This window comes from Odocoileus virginianus, chromosome 17 (genome assembly GCF_023699985.2).
Source record: "Odocoileus virginianus isolate 20LAN1187 ecotype Illinois chromosome 17, Ovbor_1.2, whole genome shotgun sequence".
Taxonomy (NCBI): domain Eukaryota; kingdom Metazoa; phylum Chordata; class Mammalia; order Artiodactyla; family Cervidae; genus Odocoileus; species Odocoileus virginianus.
The window spans coordinates 38,606,862-38,620,589 of record NC_069690.1 but is presented as its reverse complement, the minus strand read 5'-3'; positions in this window follow the sequence as shown (position 1 = coordinate 38,620,589).

The window sequence follows — 13,728 nt, the reverse complement described above, 5'->3', positions numbered from 1 at the left end:
TTAGCTGAGCTACCACCCACCAGGAAGGTAAGGGGACAGGGAATGGAAAATAACCCCTGTTAATGGCACAGAGAATATGTGCCCTCTGGTATCAGAACTTTGCAGGTGAGTAAACGAAGTCTCAGAAAGCTTGACCGTTCACTCAAGTGGGCACAGCTAGTCAGCAGACTGCCTCCAACGCTGGCCTGGTTCTGCTGCCTGGGGTCCAGAGCAGTGCCAACCTGGGCCAACCATTCCCTCCATGCCACACTGCTGACCCAAGGCTGCAGACCTGAGGCTCCGTATCTGCCCACACAGGCAGGTGTGGGCACATGAGAGGGGACAAAAGGTGCGGCTCCCTGCACACACCCCTTCATCCCTCCATTGTGGGGCTGTTGCGCCAGAGGCTTTGCCCCTCGGCCCCACCTCCAGGAACTGATAAGGAGTCAGGGTGGGAGGGCAAGGGAGAGATAAGTCAGGCCATTGGGCAGGGCAGGGCCGGGCCACGGGACAGGGCACTGGGGTGAGTCCCCATCCTGGGGAGCAGGGCAGGACAGAAGGGTGGCCCGTTCTGCCTCTGATACCCCCACAGACCAGGACTGGGGGCTGGACAGGAGACATTGGGGGGGGCGGGTGTGAGCGGGGAGCCTTAGCCCAGGGAGCCGTCAAGAAAGTAGGTCAAGTTTTTCTTGGCTTGCGGAGAAATTCCTGTTATAAATTTATAATGGCGTAGCCAGCCCTAAGGGGTGGAGGTGGGGGAGAAAAGGAGTGGGTGGGGTTGCCCAGGGCCTGGGCACAGGGGCCTGCTGCTCCTAGCCAGAGCGCCAAGGGGCAGGGGGGCCAGGGCAGTCGTGGGGGTGGGGCTGACAATAGAGGGCTATTTTCTGTTTCCACTCCTCTCTGTGCCCAGTGAAGCTTCCTCTGGTCTGTCCGTCTGCATCTGAATGTCTCTCTCTCCTCTCTCTCTCTCTCCGGGGGCTGGGTGTCTCCCGGCTCCCCCTCCCCCCAAGACTGTGCCTCGGTGCTTGGCACACCCTGGCTGTGGTGCTGCCCCCGCCTGTCTCCTGCTCACCTGGCATGCTGCCACCACTTGTTTACAGAAGCTGGAAAAATCCACTCGCCAGCCTGAGGCCCGGGCGCCCCCGGGGAGGGGAGGAGGCAGGCACAGGGGTGGGCGCTGGGAGATGGGGACAGCCCCGGGAGCAGGCCCTGGGGCAGGTGAAGGCCGCCAGGGTGTGCAGGCCTGGGTACCGACAGCTGTGAGCCAGGCCAGGCGGGGAATCCCAGCAGCAGTGCCTGGCGTGGGCAGCTCCCTCGCAGGCTGTGGAGCCGGAGGAACCCCCTCCCCGCTCACTCCTGCCACTGCCCCGACAGGCCACCCCTGGGGCAGCGCCAACCTCCGCCACCATGTTTACCTTCCCTTCCCCCTCCCAGGTCCAGTCTTAACTCCAAATGTGTCTGGGCACTGCCAAGGGCTTGCACGTGCCTGCTGGGAGGGGCGTTGAGCAGACCGGTGCCTGCTGCCCATGGGCACCACCCAGACTCCCCGGAGCCCCTGGCGGCAGGCAGGAGCAAGGTCCTGCCCTCGCGGCTCAGGGCACCCTCGCCTGGCACTTAGCAAGAGGCTGGAACCCCTGAGGGCTCCTTTTTGTCTCTCTGGGGACATACCTGGGCCTCCGAGGCGACAGAGCGGGCAGAGAGCCCAGCATGCAGGGAGGCACATGGGCCACAGGAGCACGTGGGCCAGGCCTGTGTCGGCCGTGGGCAGATAAAAGTCCACGGGGAAGCGGGGCGGGGACACCCACCCTGAAGGGCAGCCTCTCACCCCTCCTCCTGCAATCCTCTCCGTTCCCCAAGTGCCTGCTGGGGGCACAGACCCGCAGAGAAAGAGGCTCAGCCCCCTGGAAGCGGACGGGCTGGAGCCATGCTGCTCGGCGAGGAGGGGCTGGACAGCCGGAAGGCAAGGCCCACCTGTCGGCGGGCCTGGCCACCCACTCCCTCTTTGTCAGATAAGAGCTGCCTGGTGGCAGTGTGGGCAAGGCGCCCGTGGAGGGGGAAGCATTTCATTAAGCTTAAGTGCTTCTGGGATGGGGGGACAGAGACAAGAGGCCAATGCAGCATCCACAGGCACCAGGCCAGGTCCCCGCTGCCGGGACTGTCCCTCTCTGCAGTCCTGTGGACCCAAGGGACTCCCTGGAAGGATGCCTAGGGCTGCCAGAGGGGGGACTCTCTGCCCCCGGATCGAGCCCCCAGGCCTCCACACCCGGCTCCTGTGTCTACTCCTGGCTCTGGCCCACCAGTCAGGGCCCCTGAACCTTGTCCTTAATGCTAAGGGAAGCCCAGCCCTCCTCCTTGCCAAGCAGAGGGAAGGACGCAGAGAGAGGGGGGCTGAGAGAAGGGGAGAGAGAGGAGGAGAAGGGTGAAAGGGACGAAGGCGGAGAGGGGGGAAGGACGAGGAGGGGCAAGAACAAAGAGACGGGCCGCGACTGGGGCAGAGGCAGGGATGACAATGAAGGAGATGGAGAGGAAGAAAGGCGGCTTGGAGGTGGGGCTGGGGAGGGGAGGGTGGGGGAGACTGAGGGGCAGAGGAGGGGAGGAGACACACAGAGAGAAAGGTAACAAAGGAAGATGGGTGGGGGGTGCGCAGGGCCCCGCCCAAGTCCCACCTCACGGAGGCTGGGGGGAGGGGAGAGCAGAAATGGTTTCCACGGTGACAGCTGGTTCTTGGTGGCCTGGCATGTGGGCTATTAATAGTGCTGTGGGGAGGTTCGCACCTCCCTCTCCCCTTCCCCTTTGCCTGCTGCTAGGGTGGGGGGAGATACTTCACCCCCACTCCCAACTATCTGGCACTGATGCCCTGACTGCACACCATGGGGGCCAACAAGGGTGATGCTAAGAGGCCCAGGTGGCCACTGCAGCCCACCCACAAACACACACACACCAGACACATGCGCGCGGGCATGCACAGGCAAACACAGGCATCTGTGTGCAGACATGACCGCCTGTGCCAACTTGGGCTCCCATGGGCAGCCACAGACACCCACAGCCCCCAGGGGTTCTGGCGATGGTGGAGGCTGCAGCAGGCACACAGGCCCCCAGGTTGAGGGCTGGGTGCCTCTCAGGGCTGCGACCTTTACCTCCTTTCCCAGATTCCCTCCCCCTCTCAGGTATGGACTGGGCGGGGGCTGCCCCACCCAACTCCCTCTCATCCCAGTGCCAGGAGGGAGAGGAGGGGTGAAGGTGGAAAGGGAGGTCCTCTTTGGCAGGTGTGTGATGGCAGATGAGTATACAGACGCAGGCACCAGCTTGGCAAGCGGGAGGAGCCGGGGGGAGGCAGCAACCCTCGGTGGGCGCTCACAGGGCCCCCATGAGCAGGGATTCTGGAGCTGAAGGGCAGTGACCCTTGACGTCTGATCTCCAAGCCACTCTGGGGCCTTGGAGGCTAATGGGAGATGGGGGTGGGAGTATAAGGGGGAGATTGGTTACTTAAACAAAAGGATCCTCTCCCCCCAAAAAATATAACAGGAAATTCCCCCCTGCAGGTCAGAGACAGAAAGACATAAACAGTAGCCTTGACTTGGGCCAGATGCCCAGTAGGAACATCAAAGACTGTTGGGCTTCCCGCCCACCCCCACCATAACCTCACCCACCTGCTGCTCTCCTGCCCCTCCTCCCACCCCAGGCCAGCTCTGGTCAGGCAGCAAGGTGGGCACCCAGGTGTGGGGCTCACCTCCACACCCCCCTCCACACCTACTGATGATGGTGGTGCCCAGCCCCTGCTCAAGAGCTCAGCCCCTTCCCTGCCGACCCACAGATCTTCATACCCCCTCTGCTCCCCACAAGGAATGGAGGGGGAGATCCAAACAGCCAAGGCAGAGTTAGAAGCACCCCCAGCCTGAGCACATTCTCCCTGCCCCCCCACCCCCACCCCCACCCCCAGCAGCCAGTGGGTAATTGGAGCTGGGAGCTGGGGCAGCTGAAGGCTGGAGGCATGAATGTCACAGGGCCAAGGCGCTCACTGCAGATGGCATCATGGGCATAGGGCTGGGGTCCTCCTTTCCCCACTCCCCTCTTCCAGGGAGGAGGTGGCACAGAGGAGTCTGCAAGCCCTGGGGAGCTCCGCCCAGGAGGGAAGGGAATGGTTGAAACGAAAAGCAGGGATGTTCTCCCAGGCACCACCAGAGAGGCAGAGATAGCCCCCAGCCAAGCCGAACAGGCACAGGCACGGCTGGGGAGGGAGGAGGGACTGAGAGGGAAGCGGGGAGAGAGGAGCTGGGAGACGGAGGGAGGGAATGAGGAAAGGGAGGAGAGATTGAAAATTGTGTGTGTGTGTGTGAGAGAGAGAGAGAGAGAGAGAGAGAGAGAGAGAGAGAGAGAGGGAGGGAGAGGGAGAGAGAGGGGGAGAGAGGGGGAGAGGGAGAGAGGGGAGGGAGAGAGAGAGAGCAGGCGAGAGCGAGCAAGTAAATGCAGCCGAGTCTGCCCGCACACACACGGACACGTGCAGACACACACACTCACCCCGCATGCGCAGAGCCGCGGGCTCCGGTACCCCATTCCAGCAGATAGTCAGAGCCCTCCCCGGCCCACACAGGCACAAAATGCGCACACATGGACGCGCGCACAACACACCCACTCACTGATGTGTACCAAGACACCCGATGGCCACCAAAGCCTGGGGTCCGCGCGCTCCCCTTCCCGCGCCCACGCCCCATGCGCCTGAGTAAAAGAGAAAATGAAACAGGCGGCTCTGGGAGCCAAGAGCTCATCTCCTCCTTACAAGAGGAAGCCAGGAGGAAGAAGAGGCATGGGGGCTGGGTCCAGTCCCGCTGCTCTGGGCCACTGCCAGAGGCGTGCTCTTGGCCCTAACCTTTAACCCCAGTTCCGTGCCCAGACTGGGTGCCCACCTCCGAAGCAGGGGAGCAAAGAGCATTTTCTGGGCACTGGCGAGTTCCATCTTGCTCCTCTTGTCTGACGCCTCCCTCTGGACCACCTCACAGCCTGGCATGCCACAGGCTGGTCCCCCTTTGGTGCCCCGGCTGTGGCCTGCCAGGGGGGAAGGCAAGCAACACCACATGCCTGAGAACCACACGGTCCCCTCTCTCCACCAGCCCCAGCCGCCTCTGGGAGAGCCTGAGAACCAACTCTGGTTCCAAGTGGCCTGCGTGTCCCCACCCACCCTGCAGCGTTCCAGACCCTGGGAAGAGAAGAGAATCCACAGGCCTTGTTGGCCGTGACAGCTAGCAACAGGGACTGACTACAGGTGTCATCTCACGTTATGTTATTTGTCCTTACTCCGCAGGAGGTGGGCATCCCTGTCTCCAGATTTTGAAAACCTAAACCCAAAGTCAGCAACTGGCAAGTGGCGAAAACCCAGCCTCCAACTCCCAGGCAGGGGTCTTCCCACCATGGTCATGCGTGCCTCCCTTCCCCCTGAGGCAAAAAGTCCCCCACCTTTGCAGCCATGAGAACTAGGGTTGAGATTAGCGCCCCCACTCCAGAGGTTCCCCAGTGGCCCATTGCAGGGCATATCCCGCCCCTTGTCCTGGGGGAGCGCATAAAAGGGATGGAGGCCGGAGAGAAGAGTTTTATCACCAGACTCATAGAGGATAAGAGGCAACCCAGGAAAGACCCCGGACCGCCAGGTGCTGCACCCAACACCCTCCTTATTCACAGCCCCCACCCTCCACACTAATGTTCCCTCCATGCAGGGGTGGGGAATCTGTCAGCCAAGGGTGGGTCCTGAGTGATAGATCCATGGTAGGTAGCTGGGATTTTGGGTCCCCAGGAGAGAGGAAGGGTGACTTACTCCACACATAAGAAGTGAGAGGGGTTGTGGAGAGGAGCCTGCTTTCCTTGTTTTTCCTCTCCTACACTCCCAGTGCTCAGACTTGTCCCAACAGAGATGCAGTGATGCCCAAACATTCATGCATTTGTCCCTATCTGGGGAGGTGTGTCCCAGGCTGAGATACCAAGGGCTCCTTTAAGAAGCAGCTAAATAAGGTGAGGGTTGGAGGAGGGCACAGAGGTGGCAGAGGGGCTCCAGGCTGCCCAGACCCCTGGCGGGAGAGGTGACAAGGAGGCTGGAGATTAGGGACCCACTATCCCTACCACCCCCACCTCATGCCTGTGATGGCCAGGAGATCCAATTCTCCACCAAGCTTCTCCAAGAAATCCAGGAGACCCCAGACCCACAGATTTCCTTGCTGTAACAGCTGACACATACAGTGCTTGTTGTGCACCAGGCACTTTTTAAAAGCATTTTATATATTTTGACTGCTGTAATCCTCAAAAAACTGAATGAGGTTGGTCTTACCATCCTCAGTTTACAGACAAGCCAAAGGAGAGGTTGAATTGCTTGCCTAGGATTATACAACTGCCAGTGGCAGAGCTGGGATTCAAACCCAGGCACTCCAGCTCCTACATATATACACACGTGTGTGTACAGATAAACATATACATATATACACACACACATATATACACACATATATATCCCTGTTTTTAGCCATTATAGCATATCACCTGCTAGAGGAACAATACCTTGTTCTTTCATCCACCTACGTGTTCCCTGTGACCCAGCCTCAGTTTCCCTTTCTGTAGTAGCCATGGATTCTCTAGGGTGGAATCCATGCCAGCACCTCCTCATCCATCATCCAGACCACAGTTAGAGGGGAGCATGGCCAGAAATGGTAAGTGCCCCCTGCTCAGATTTCCTCTCTGGAAGAACTGCCCGCCCTGCCAGTCCAAAGTGGAGGGCCAGCCCATGGGAGAGGGCCTCACACAGCCCCACACAAAGTCTGGGCAGCTGTACCCTCAGAACCAGGCTCAGAGGCTGGGCAAAGCGGACACAGCTGTTGGGCATCTCTGAGGTGGGTCTCAGCTGCCAGGGATGTGGAGAAAGGCCATTGTGAGTCCTGCTCAGCTGAGTCCTGCCAACTCCCGCCACTGCCCCTGGGGGGGTGATTCTTTTCCAGTGGGTCAGTGTGGAGGAACCCTCGGCTAACCAGGCGTGGCTTGCCCACCCAGGCCTTCCACCCAGCCAGAGCCCACCGACCTGAGAAGTCAGCGTGGGCAGTGGTTGACCCCTTCTCTTCTCCCCCTATGCGCAGCCCCCCAAACTTGCTGGCTGCAGCTGCAGCGCTGAGGAAGTGCAGGATGTCCTGAAGCAGCCAGCTGAGCCCCCCGCCCCCCACCCCAACCTCTCGCTGACCCCAGAGGCAGGGCAGGCAGGCCGAGGGGCGGGGTCTGAGTGCTAGCAACTGGAGAAGAATGGAGAACACCACCGCTGGTTCCCAGCTCGGAGCAAGGAGGCTGTGGCAGAAACAGACACCAGAAGAGGGGTCAACGAGGTGGGTGAAAGGGACAGGGTGAGACTGGCAGAGAAACAGGGGGAGGGAGAGGAGACCCAACCGAGACAGAGCAACGGAGACCTCGGTGGAGCAAAATTCCAAGTCAAAAATACACAGCACTCACCCAGACACTCACCAGCTTACGGCCTCCTAAGGGAGGCTTCCAAGTTTAGACAGGAGGGCAGAGCTGAAAAAAGGGGCCAGACTCCCGGTGGGAGGCAGGAACTCGGTGGGGGCTGGGGGGGAGGCCGGTGAGCAATCCCAGTAACAGCCCAGGCCAACGAACTCAGCAGGGGCACTGAGGTTATCCGATTTTGGGGTGGGGATGGGGGCTGCTCCCTAGGAGGCAGGTCTCCCCAAGACTCCCTCCCCCCCAGCAGCCAGGGTCATCTCAGCTCCCGAAGTCACAGAACACTGCTTCACGTGCGTGACGCGGCCCTCTGGAACCCCCTCCCCACTTTGCTCTGATTTTTCTGTCCCTCAAAAAAAAAAAAAAGGGCCTGGAAAAAGAAGGCAGGAGGAAGCTTGAGGGGAAAAGTCTACGACTGCGTGTGCATCTAGGGGTGTGCCTGACCGCACGGCTACAGTGTGTGCATCCGGGGTTGCAGACCTGCGACTGTGTGGTCCTGAACCTTCTGAGTGCCTCCTGCACCTGAGCCCCCAGGACTGTGTGCAGATGCGTGCACCTGTGGCCAGAGTTCCCAAGTCAATCAATTAAAAAGGATTACGGAGCACTTCCTATGCTCAGCTCTGGGTGGGATCCAGAGCAATTCCAGTGATTCTCCTGGGTCTCAAGGAGCTCACCATCTAGGGGGTGGGATGACAAGGGAAAGAGACAGAGAATGTTAGCTAGAGTGACTGCGTGCCTTCCACCATTATGGGAGCAGGATTTTTGTGTGTGTGTGGTACACAGCACCTCAGAAAGCCACAGTAAGAGTCCAGGAAAATACTTGTTGCTGAGTTGCGTATATGTGTGTTGATGTGTAACTGTGTCTGCGTCTGACCGAGTGACAGTGACTGTCACGGCAAGGCGATGATGCCTGTGTGACTGGGCTCACGCGAGCACGTGTGTGCCTGTGAGTGACAGGGTCTTTTGTAATGTGTGGCTGTGTGCAATTGCTCTGCGTTCATGCATGCAGGCGATAGTGACTTTTTCTGTGTGGGTGACAGCGACTCCTCCTTGTTGTGTATGAGAGCATCTCCCCATGACCCTATGCGTGGGTATGTGCATGGGTTGGTCTCCCGTGGGTGTGTCCCACCCTTCTGAGCTCCCCTGTGCAGTGGCAGCGTGCCTCTTCCCTTGTCCCCATGTGGGTGTGTCCAGCAGTTCCTGTCCTTGAGTCTGCCTGGGTGTCCCTGGGTGTGCATGTGGCACATATCTCTGTGTCTGCATGGCACATTTGCTTCCCCCTCATCTTGGACCACAGCCCCCTATGCCCCTCCCCTTCCTGGGGCCTGAGCCAGCATTGAGGGGTGGGCTACCATCCCACTGGCTTTCCTTCTGCGACCTCCAGCCCTCCACCCCCCTCCAAGCCCCCCTCCCCCGGAAAATGGGAGGCTCTCTCCATTGCCCCTGTAACCCCCACCCCGCAGGCTTTACGTTCACACTGGACAAGGGGGGGGGCCGGGGCAGAGAAGGGGCACAAGAGACACGTTGCAAGGGGAGGGAAGCGGGTGGCACACAACACGGCCCATTCTTCCCTCTCTTCCCCAACCACCCTAGCTTGCAACTCCCCTAAATACCCAGGGACCCTCAGATACAGCCCCCCCCCAACACACACACACACCCAGCTGCGTTTTTGTAATTAGTTGTGTTGCAACCAGAGAGCCATGTTCAATCGGGGAGGCGAGTGAAATGGGGGGTGGGGGGAGACTTCTTTCTCCTGGGGCCCGTGCAAGCCCACCTCCAACCCCACTCCTACCGCCCTCCGCTGCTGGAGGCAGCCTTGCAAAGGCCACTCGGCCTCGGCCTGGGAGGCTGGGGGTGGGAGCTGGGGGGGCAGGCCTCCGGCGCACCGTAAACAAACCGCGGCGCGGCGGGCGGGGGAGCTCCGGCGGCCGGCAGCGGGGCCGGGCCCGGGAATGCGCAGCGGACAGGCCGGACAGAGGCCGGGCGGGCCCTCGAGGGGGAGGCCCGGACGCCATCTCCGCCGGCTAACCCCGGGGCCCACCGACCTCCCAGCAACGCCTCCCTTCCCCAGGGCGTTGGAGCTGCAAGCTCCCGGCCAGTGACAGGGTCACCGGGGCGCCCGGGAAGGCTGAGGCTGGCCGCGGGTACCCCCCGGACACCCCCAGCCCGCCTGGGAGCTGGCCAGAGAGCCCCGCGGCTTTGCATAATCAATCGCGATGCATTTGCATATTAATGCCCCCTCGCTCCCTCCCCCTTACCTCGGCGTGGCGCGCTGAACCGGGCTGGGCAGCGACGCGGGGGTCTCAGCGCCCCGTGCCGGGGGCGTCCATGGGGGGCCGGTGGGGCCCGGGCCGCCCGCCTCCTGCGCCCGGGTGTGAGTGCGAGTGAGCGCGGGGGGGCGGGGGGCGAGTGTGGCGGCCCCGCGGCTCCTCCGGCAGAGGCGGCGGCCGCTCTTGGCTCCTCCCTCCCCCGCCCCGCTCTGGCAGGGGCTCGGGCTCGGCGCGCCCAGCCGGCTCGCGGCTGCTCCCTGCAGGCCGCCTCGCCGCCGCCGGCCCCCCGCCCCCGCCCCCCGCCGCGCCCCGGGACCCCGGCCAGCCGCCCGGCCACCCCTCGGCCGCCTCTGCCCCCCGCCCGACCCGCACTCGCCCGCCCCACTCCAAGCGACTCCGGCAGGAGTGGTGCTTGGTGACATATTTTGGAAGAGATGTCATTTAAAACATAGCCTTCGCTTGCTGCAAGAATTGGGGGGTTGGGGGTGGCACCACGGGGATGGAGAAGGGCACCTCGGCGAGCCGAGCCGCCTGCACTTTAGAAGTCCGGGAGAAAGTCTTAACACCAAACCGCAGGCGGTTTAGAGTTTGTTTTGAGTTCGGGTCCCTTTTCTGCCAGTAACTCACTGTTTGACCTTGAGCAAATCGCCACCTCTCTAGGTGACAAGCTTCCTCAACCTTACAATTCGAGGATTGAGCACGTGACCCCTGGGGTCCTCTTAAATTAAGTCATCCTGTGTTTTTAATCCTTTTGGGGGTATGCTTCCCCGTTACCTCCCTTGCACGCTCATTTCTAACATCATTACCTGCCTGATCCACTGCCTCCCCTTTTAAATGTCACCCTCCTCCAATGTAGGCTTTTTCTATTCACTGCCACCAGTCATTTCCTCGACAATATGGTGCTCTTTCTGAGCTGGGGAGGGGGCGAGGCTTGCCCTACCCCCCTTAACTCTCAGCTTCAGGACAGTGGGTTTTCCTTCCACGTTTGCCCCTCCCCATCCAAATGTACGGGGCCAGTCCAGAGAGAAGGGTGGGCTGCGAAAAAATAGATCCCCTTCCCCAAAGGAGAGGTCTCCATCCTGCCAGCCCTACCTCTCATGCACGCGCGCGCACGCACACACACCTGCATTCGTGGACATAAAACCAACCCGGTGACGCCAGAGCCCCTTTCATCTCGAGATCTCCCAGAGGCAGACAGGACTCTAATTACCCCAGCACCCCCTCTGGCCCCGCCGGTTCCCCCGCTGTCATTAGCCCAGTTTTACCAGCGGGGGCCCTAGCCTTCCCACGGCTCCCAGGGCGGGGCCCTGTCTCCACCGTCTGCTCTTGGAAAGGTGTGTGTGTGCGTGTGTGAAGGAGAGCTGGTGTGTGTGTGTGTGTGTGGGAGAGCTGGTGTGTGTGTGTGTGTGTGTGTGTGTGTGTGTAGAGCTGGTGTGTGTGTGTGTGTGAAGGAGAGCTATTCAACCAATAGCCCAGTTTGTACTAGGCAGAATCACTTGCCAAATGTGGGGTTCTGACCAACAGCCTATGGGAGTTGGACTGCCTTGCTTTCCTTAGTCTCAGCCACCTGCCTCCTAGCTCTGTAGCAGCCACTTCTTTTACAGGGGGTCCTGGCATTTGCACTGCATGGATGAGGGGAGGATAGTTCTCTTGGTACCTCCCTGGAATCACAGGGACGAGAAGGGCAGTTAGGGAGAAACCCTTCGGATGCAGAGTGGAGTGCTGGTGATGAGGGGTTTGCAGATGGCGGGAGGGAGATGGCAGCGGGGAGTTAGAGCTGCAGCCTGCAGAGCCAGCATGCAGTCAGTGAGCCTGTGGGTTCTGCCGGGGCTCATGGTGGACATGCAACAGCTGCAGTGTGGGGCAGGAAGCTGATCGTGCAGGGTCAAGGCAGCGTGCAGTGGGAGGAGCACTGAGGGTGGCTGTCTGCCAATCGATGCCACCTCCTCAGTGATGGGATTTGGCTGATATACTGGGGCAGGGGGCAGGGCTGTGCCATGCAGTGCCCAGGGTGCAGGATGTGCCATGTGTGGAAACAGTCCTTTGGGACTGGGTTGCCCAGGGAGCTGGGAGATAATCTCAGTGTATAAGGCACATTTATGAGATGAGCTACTGTATCTTCTGCCTCCATCAGCCAGAACCAGGAGGTGGTGGAGAGGTCTAACGACAGTTAGGATTAGGGCAGGGTGATGGAGTCCAGAGTGGGAAAGTGAAAGCACTATGGTTTTTCTCTCCCCTCCATTCTGGCTTCCCCACCACATCTAATGAAAGGCCCTAAAGTTATTAGACAAGGGAGACTTTATGAAATCCTAGACCCAGAGCCATAGATAATGAAGTGCCTCCTGATCTATCTGTTTTTCCCCAGGATCTGAGTAGCCACTTTGAACTCAAAGAGGAAAGTTCAGCCGTCCTACCTTCTCCTTACCTCTCTCACTTTCCTTCACTCCCGACATGGGCTGGTAACAGACCTGGACAAGGGCAAAGTGAAGGGCACACTGCCTCCAAAGCAGGCATCTTGCCAGATGCCAGGATCCAGCCCTGGTCTAGGCTTACAGCCCCTGGCCCTGGGTTGCGTCATTCCCCTTCCCACCCAACTCACCCTGCCTACCCCCATTTCTCAAAGCTTCTAGCTCATCTCAGGGTCATTTTGTCCCCAGCTTGTGTTCCTTCCTTGCCACAAGACCCTTATCCAGGCTGCTCCTCCCATCCCTGCCACCTCTTCAGGGCTGAGTCCGAGGGGAGAGAAGAGGGTGGGGCTCAAGTGAGGGTGGATAGAGACCCTGCAGGGATATGTCTGACAGCCCCCTCCCTCTTAGACTTTGGTTGCCAAGGAGGCAGCAAGAACAGCCTGTTCTTTGGGCTCCCATTGGATCAGCTATGCTCAGGCCTCTCCCTCTCTTTCTTCCATTCCTTCTCTCCCTCCCAGACTGTTGCTAGGAAGCACCCCAGGACTGATCAAGAGTCTCACCCCTAGAAACCTGGGGATCCAGATAGCTTTCTGAAGAGCTTCTCCCAAATCCTGGAAGCCAAGACCCCACCCAACATTCTCCACCCCTACCAAGAATCCACAAACAGTTTGGGGGAATGGGAACAAGGCCTCCGTCAGACTGCACTGGAATGAACGAGCCCCTCAGTGGCCTGGGCCTCAGTAATCTCAGTAATTCCCCTTCCCATCTCCCTCTGACCTCCTGGGCCCTGGGTGATGTCAGCAAGTGATGAGGTGTCCAACAGACACCCCCTGACTCCGCAGACACAGCCCCACTTATTGGGGAGTTCTGGAAAGACTCTGGAAAGAAGAAACTGAGGTATCACCAACTAAGAGAACATAAAACCCAGGTATTTCTCTCTCTTACCGATTTTTTTTTTCTTTCTTACTGATTTTTTAATCAAGAAAAGATAGTGGGAAAGGAGGAGACAAAAGGAGGTCAGTTTATGCGATTTGGGGATCAGTAGCTGGCAGAGATGAGAGACTGAGAAATTAGCAAACAGTTGCCCAACTAAGAGTAAAGTGACCACTTATTGCTCCCTATCAATCACCTTTGTCCCATCAGATGCCCTGCTTACAGGTCACAAAAAAGAGAGCCAGGGAGGGGACTCGGGCCTGGCTGAGCCTTGCTTTTGGTATCTGAGAGTAAAAGTAGAAAAAGAAGCTGACACCTTCTCCAGGTTGTCTTTCAGAGCTTCTTCTACTTTTGTCCATTCATTTGACACTTTCTTTTTGAACAACTTAATACATCTCAGGTATCAGATCCCCTAAATGTTTCCAGCTTCTGGTCTTAGAAGGTTCCCCCCTGGAACCCCTCCATCCTGCTTTGCCAGGAGAAGAGGTGGGGGGGGGGGCGTCTCCTTTACCTGCCACACCACAGCCCTCCCCCTCCAGTTAGAGGAGAGATGGCACTGGCCGCTGTGGAGGCCAAGAGGCCAGAGTGGCTCTCAGAGCCAGAAGGGAGGAACAGTGGGCCGTCCAGGGTCCAGGATCACGGCGCTCTCTTCTCCTCCT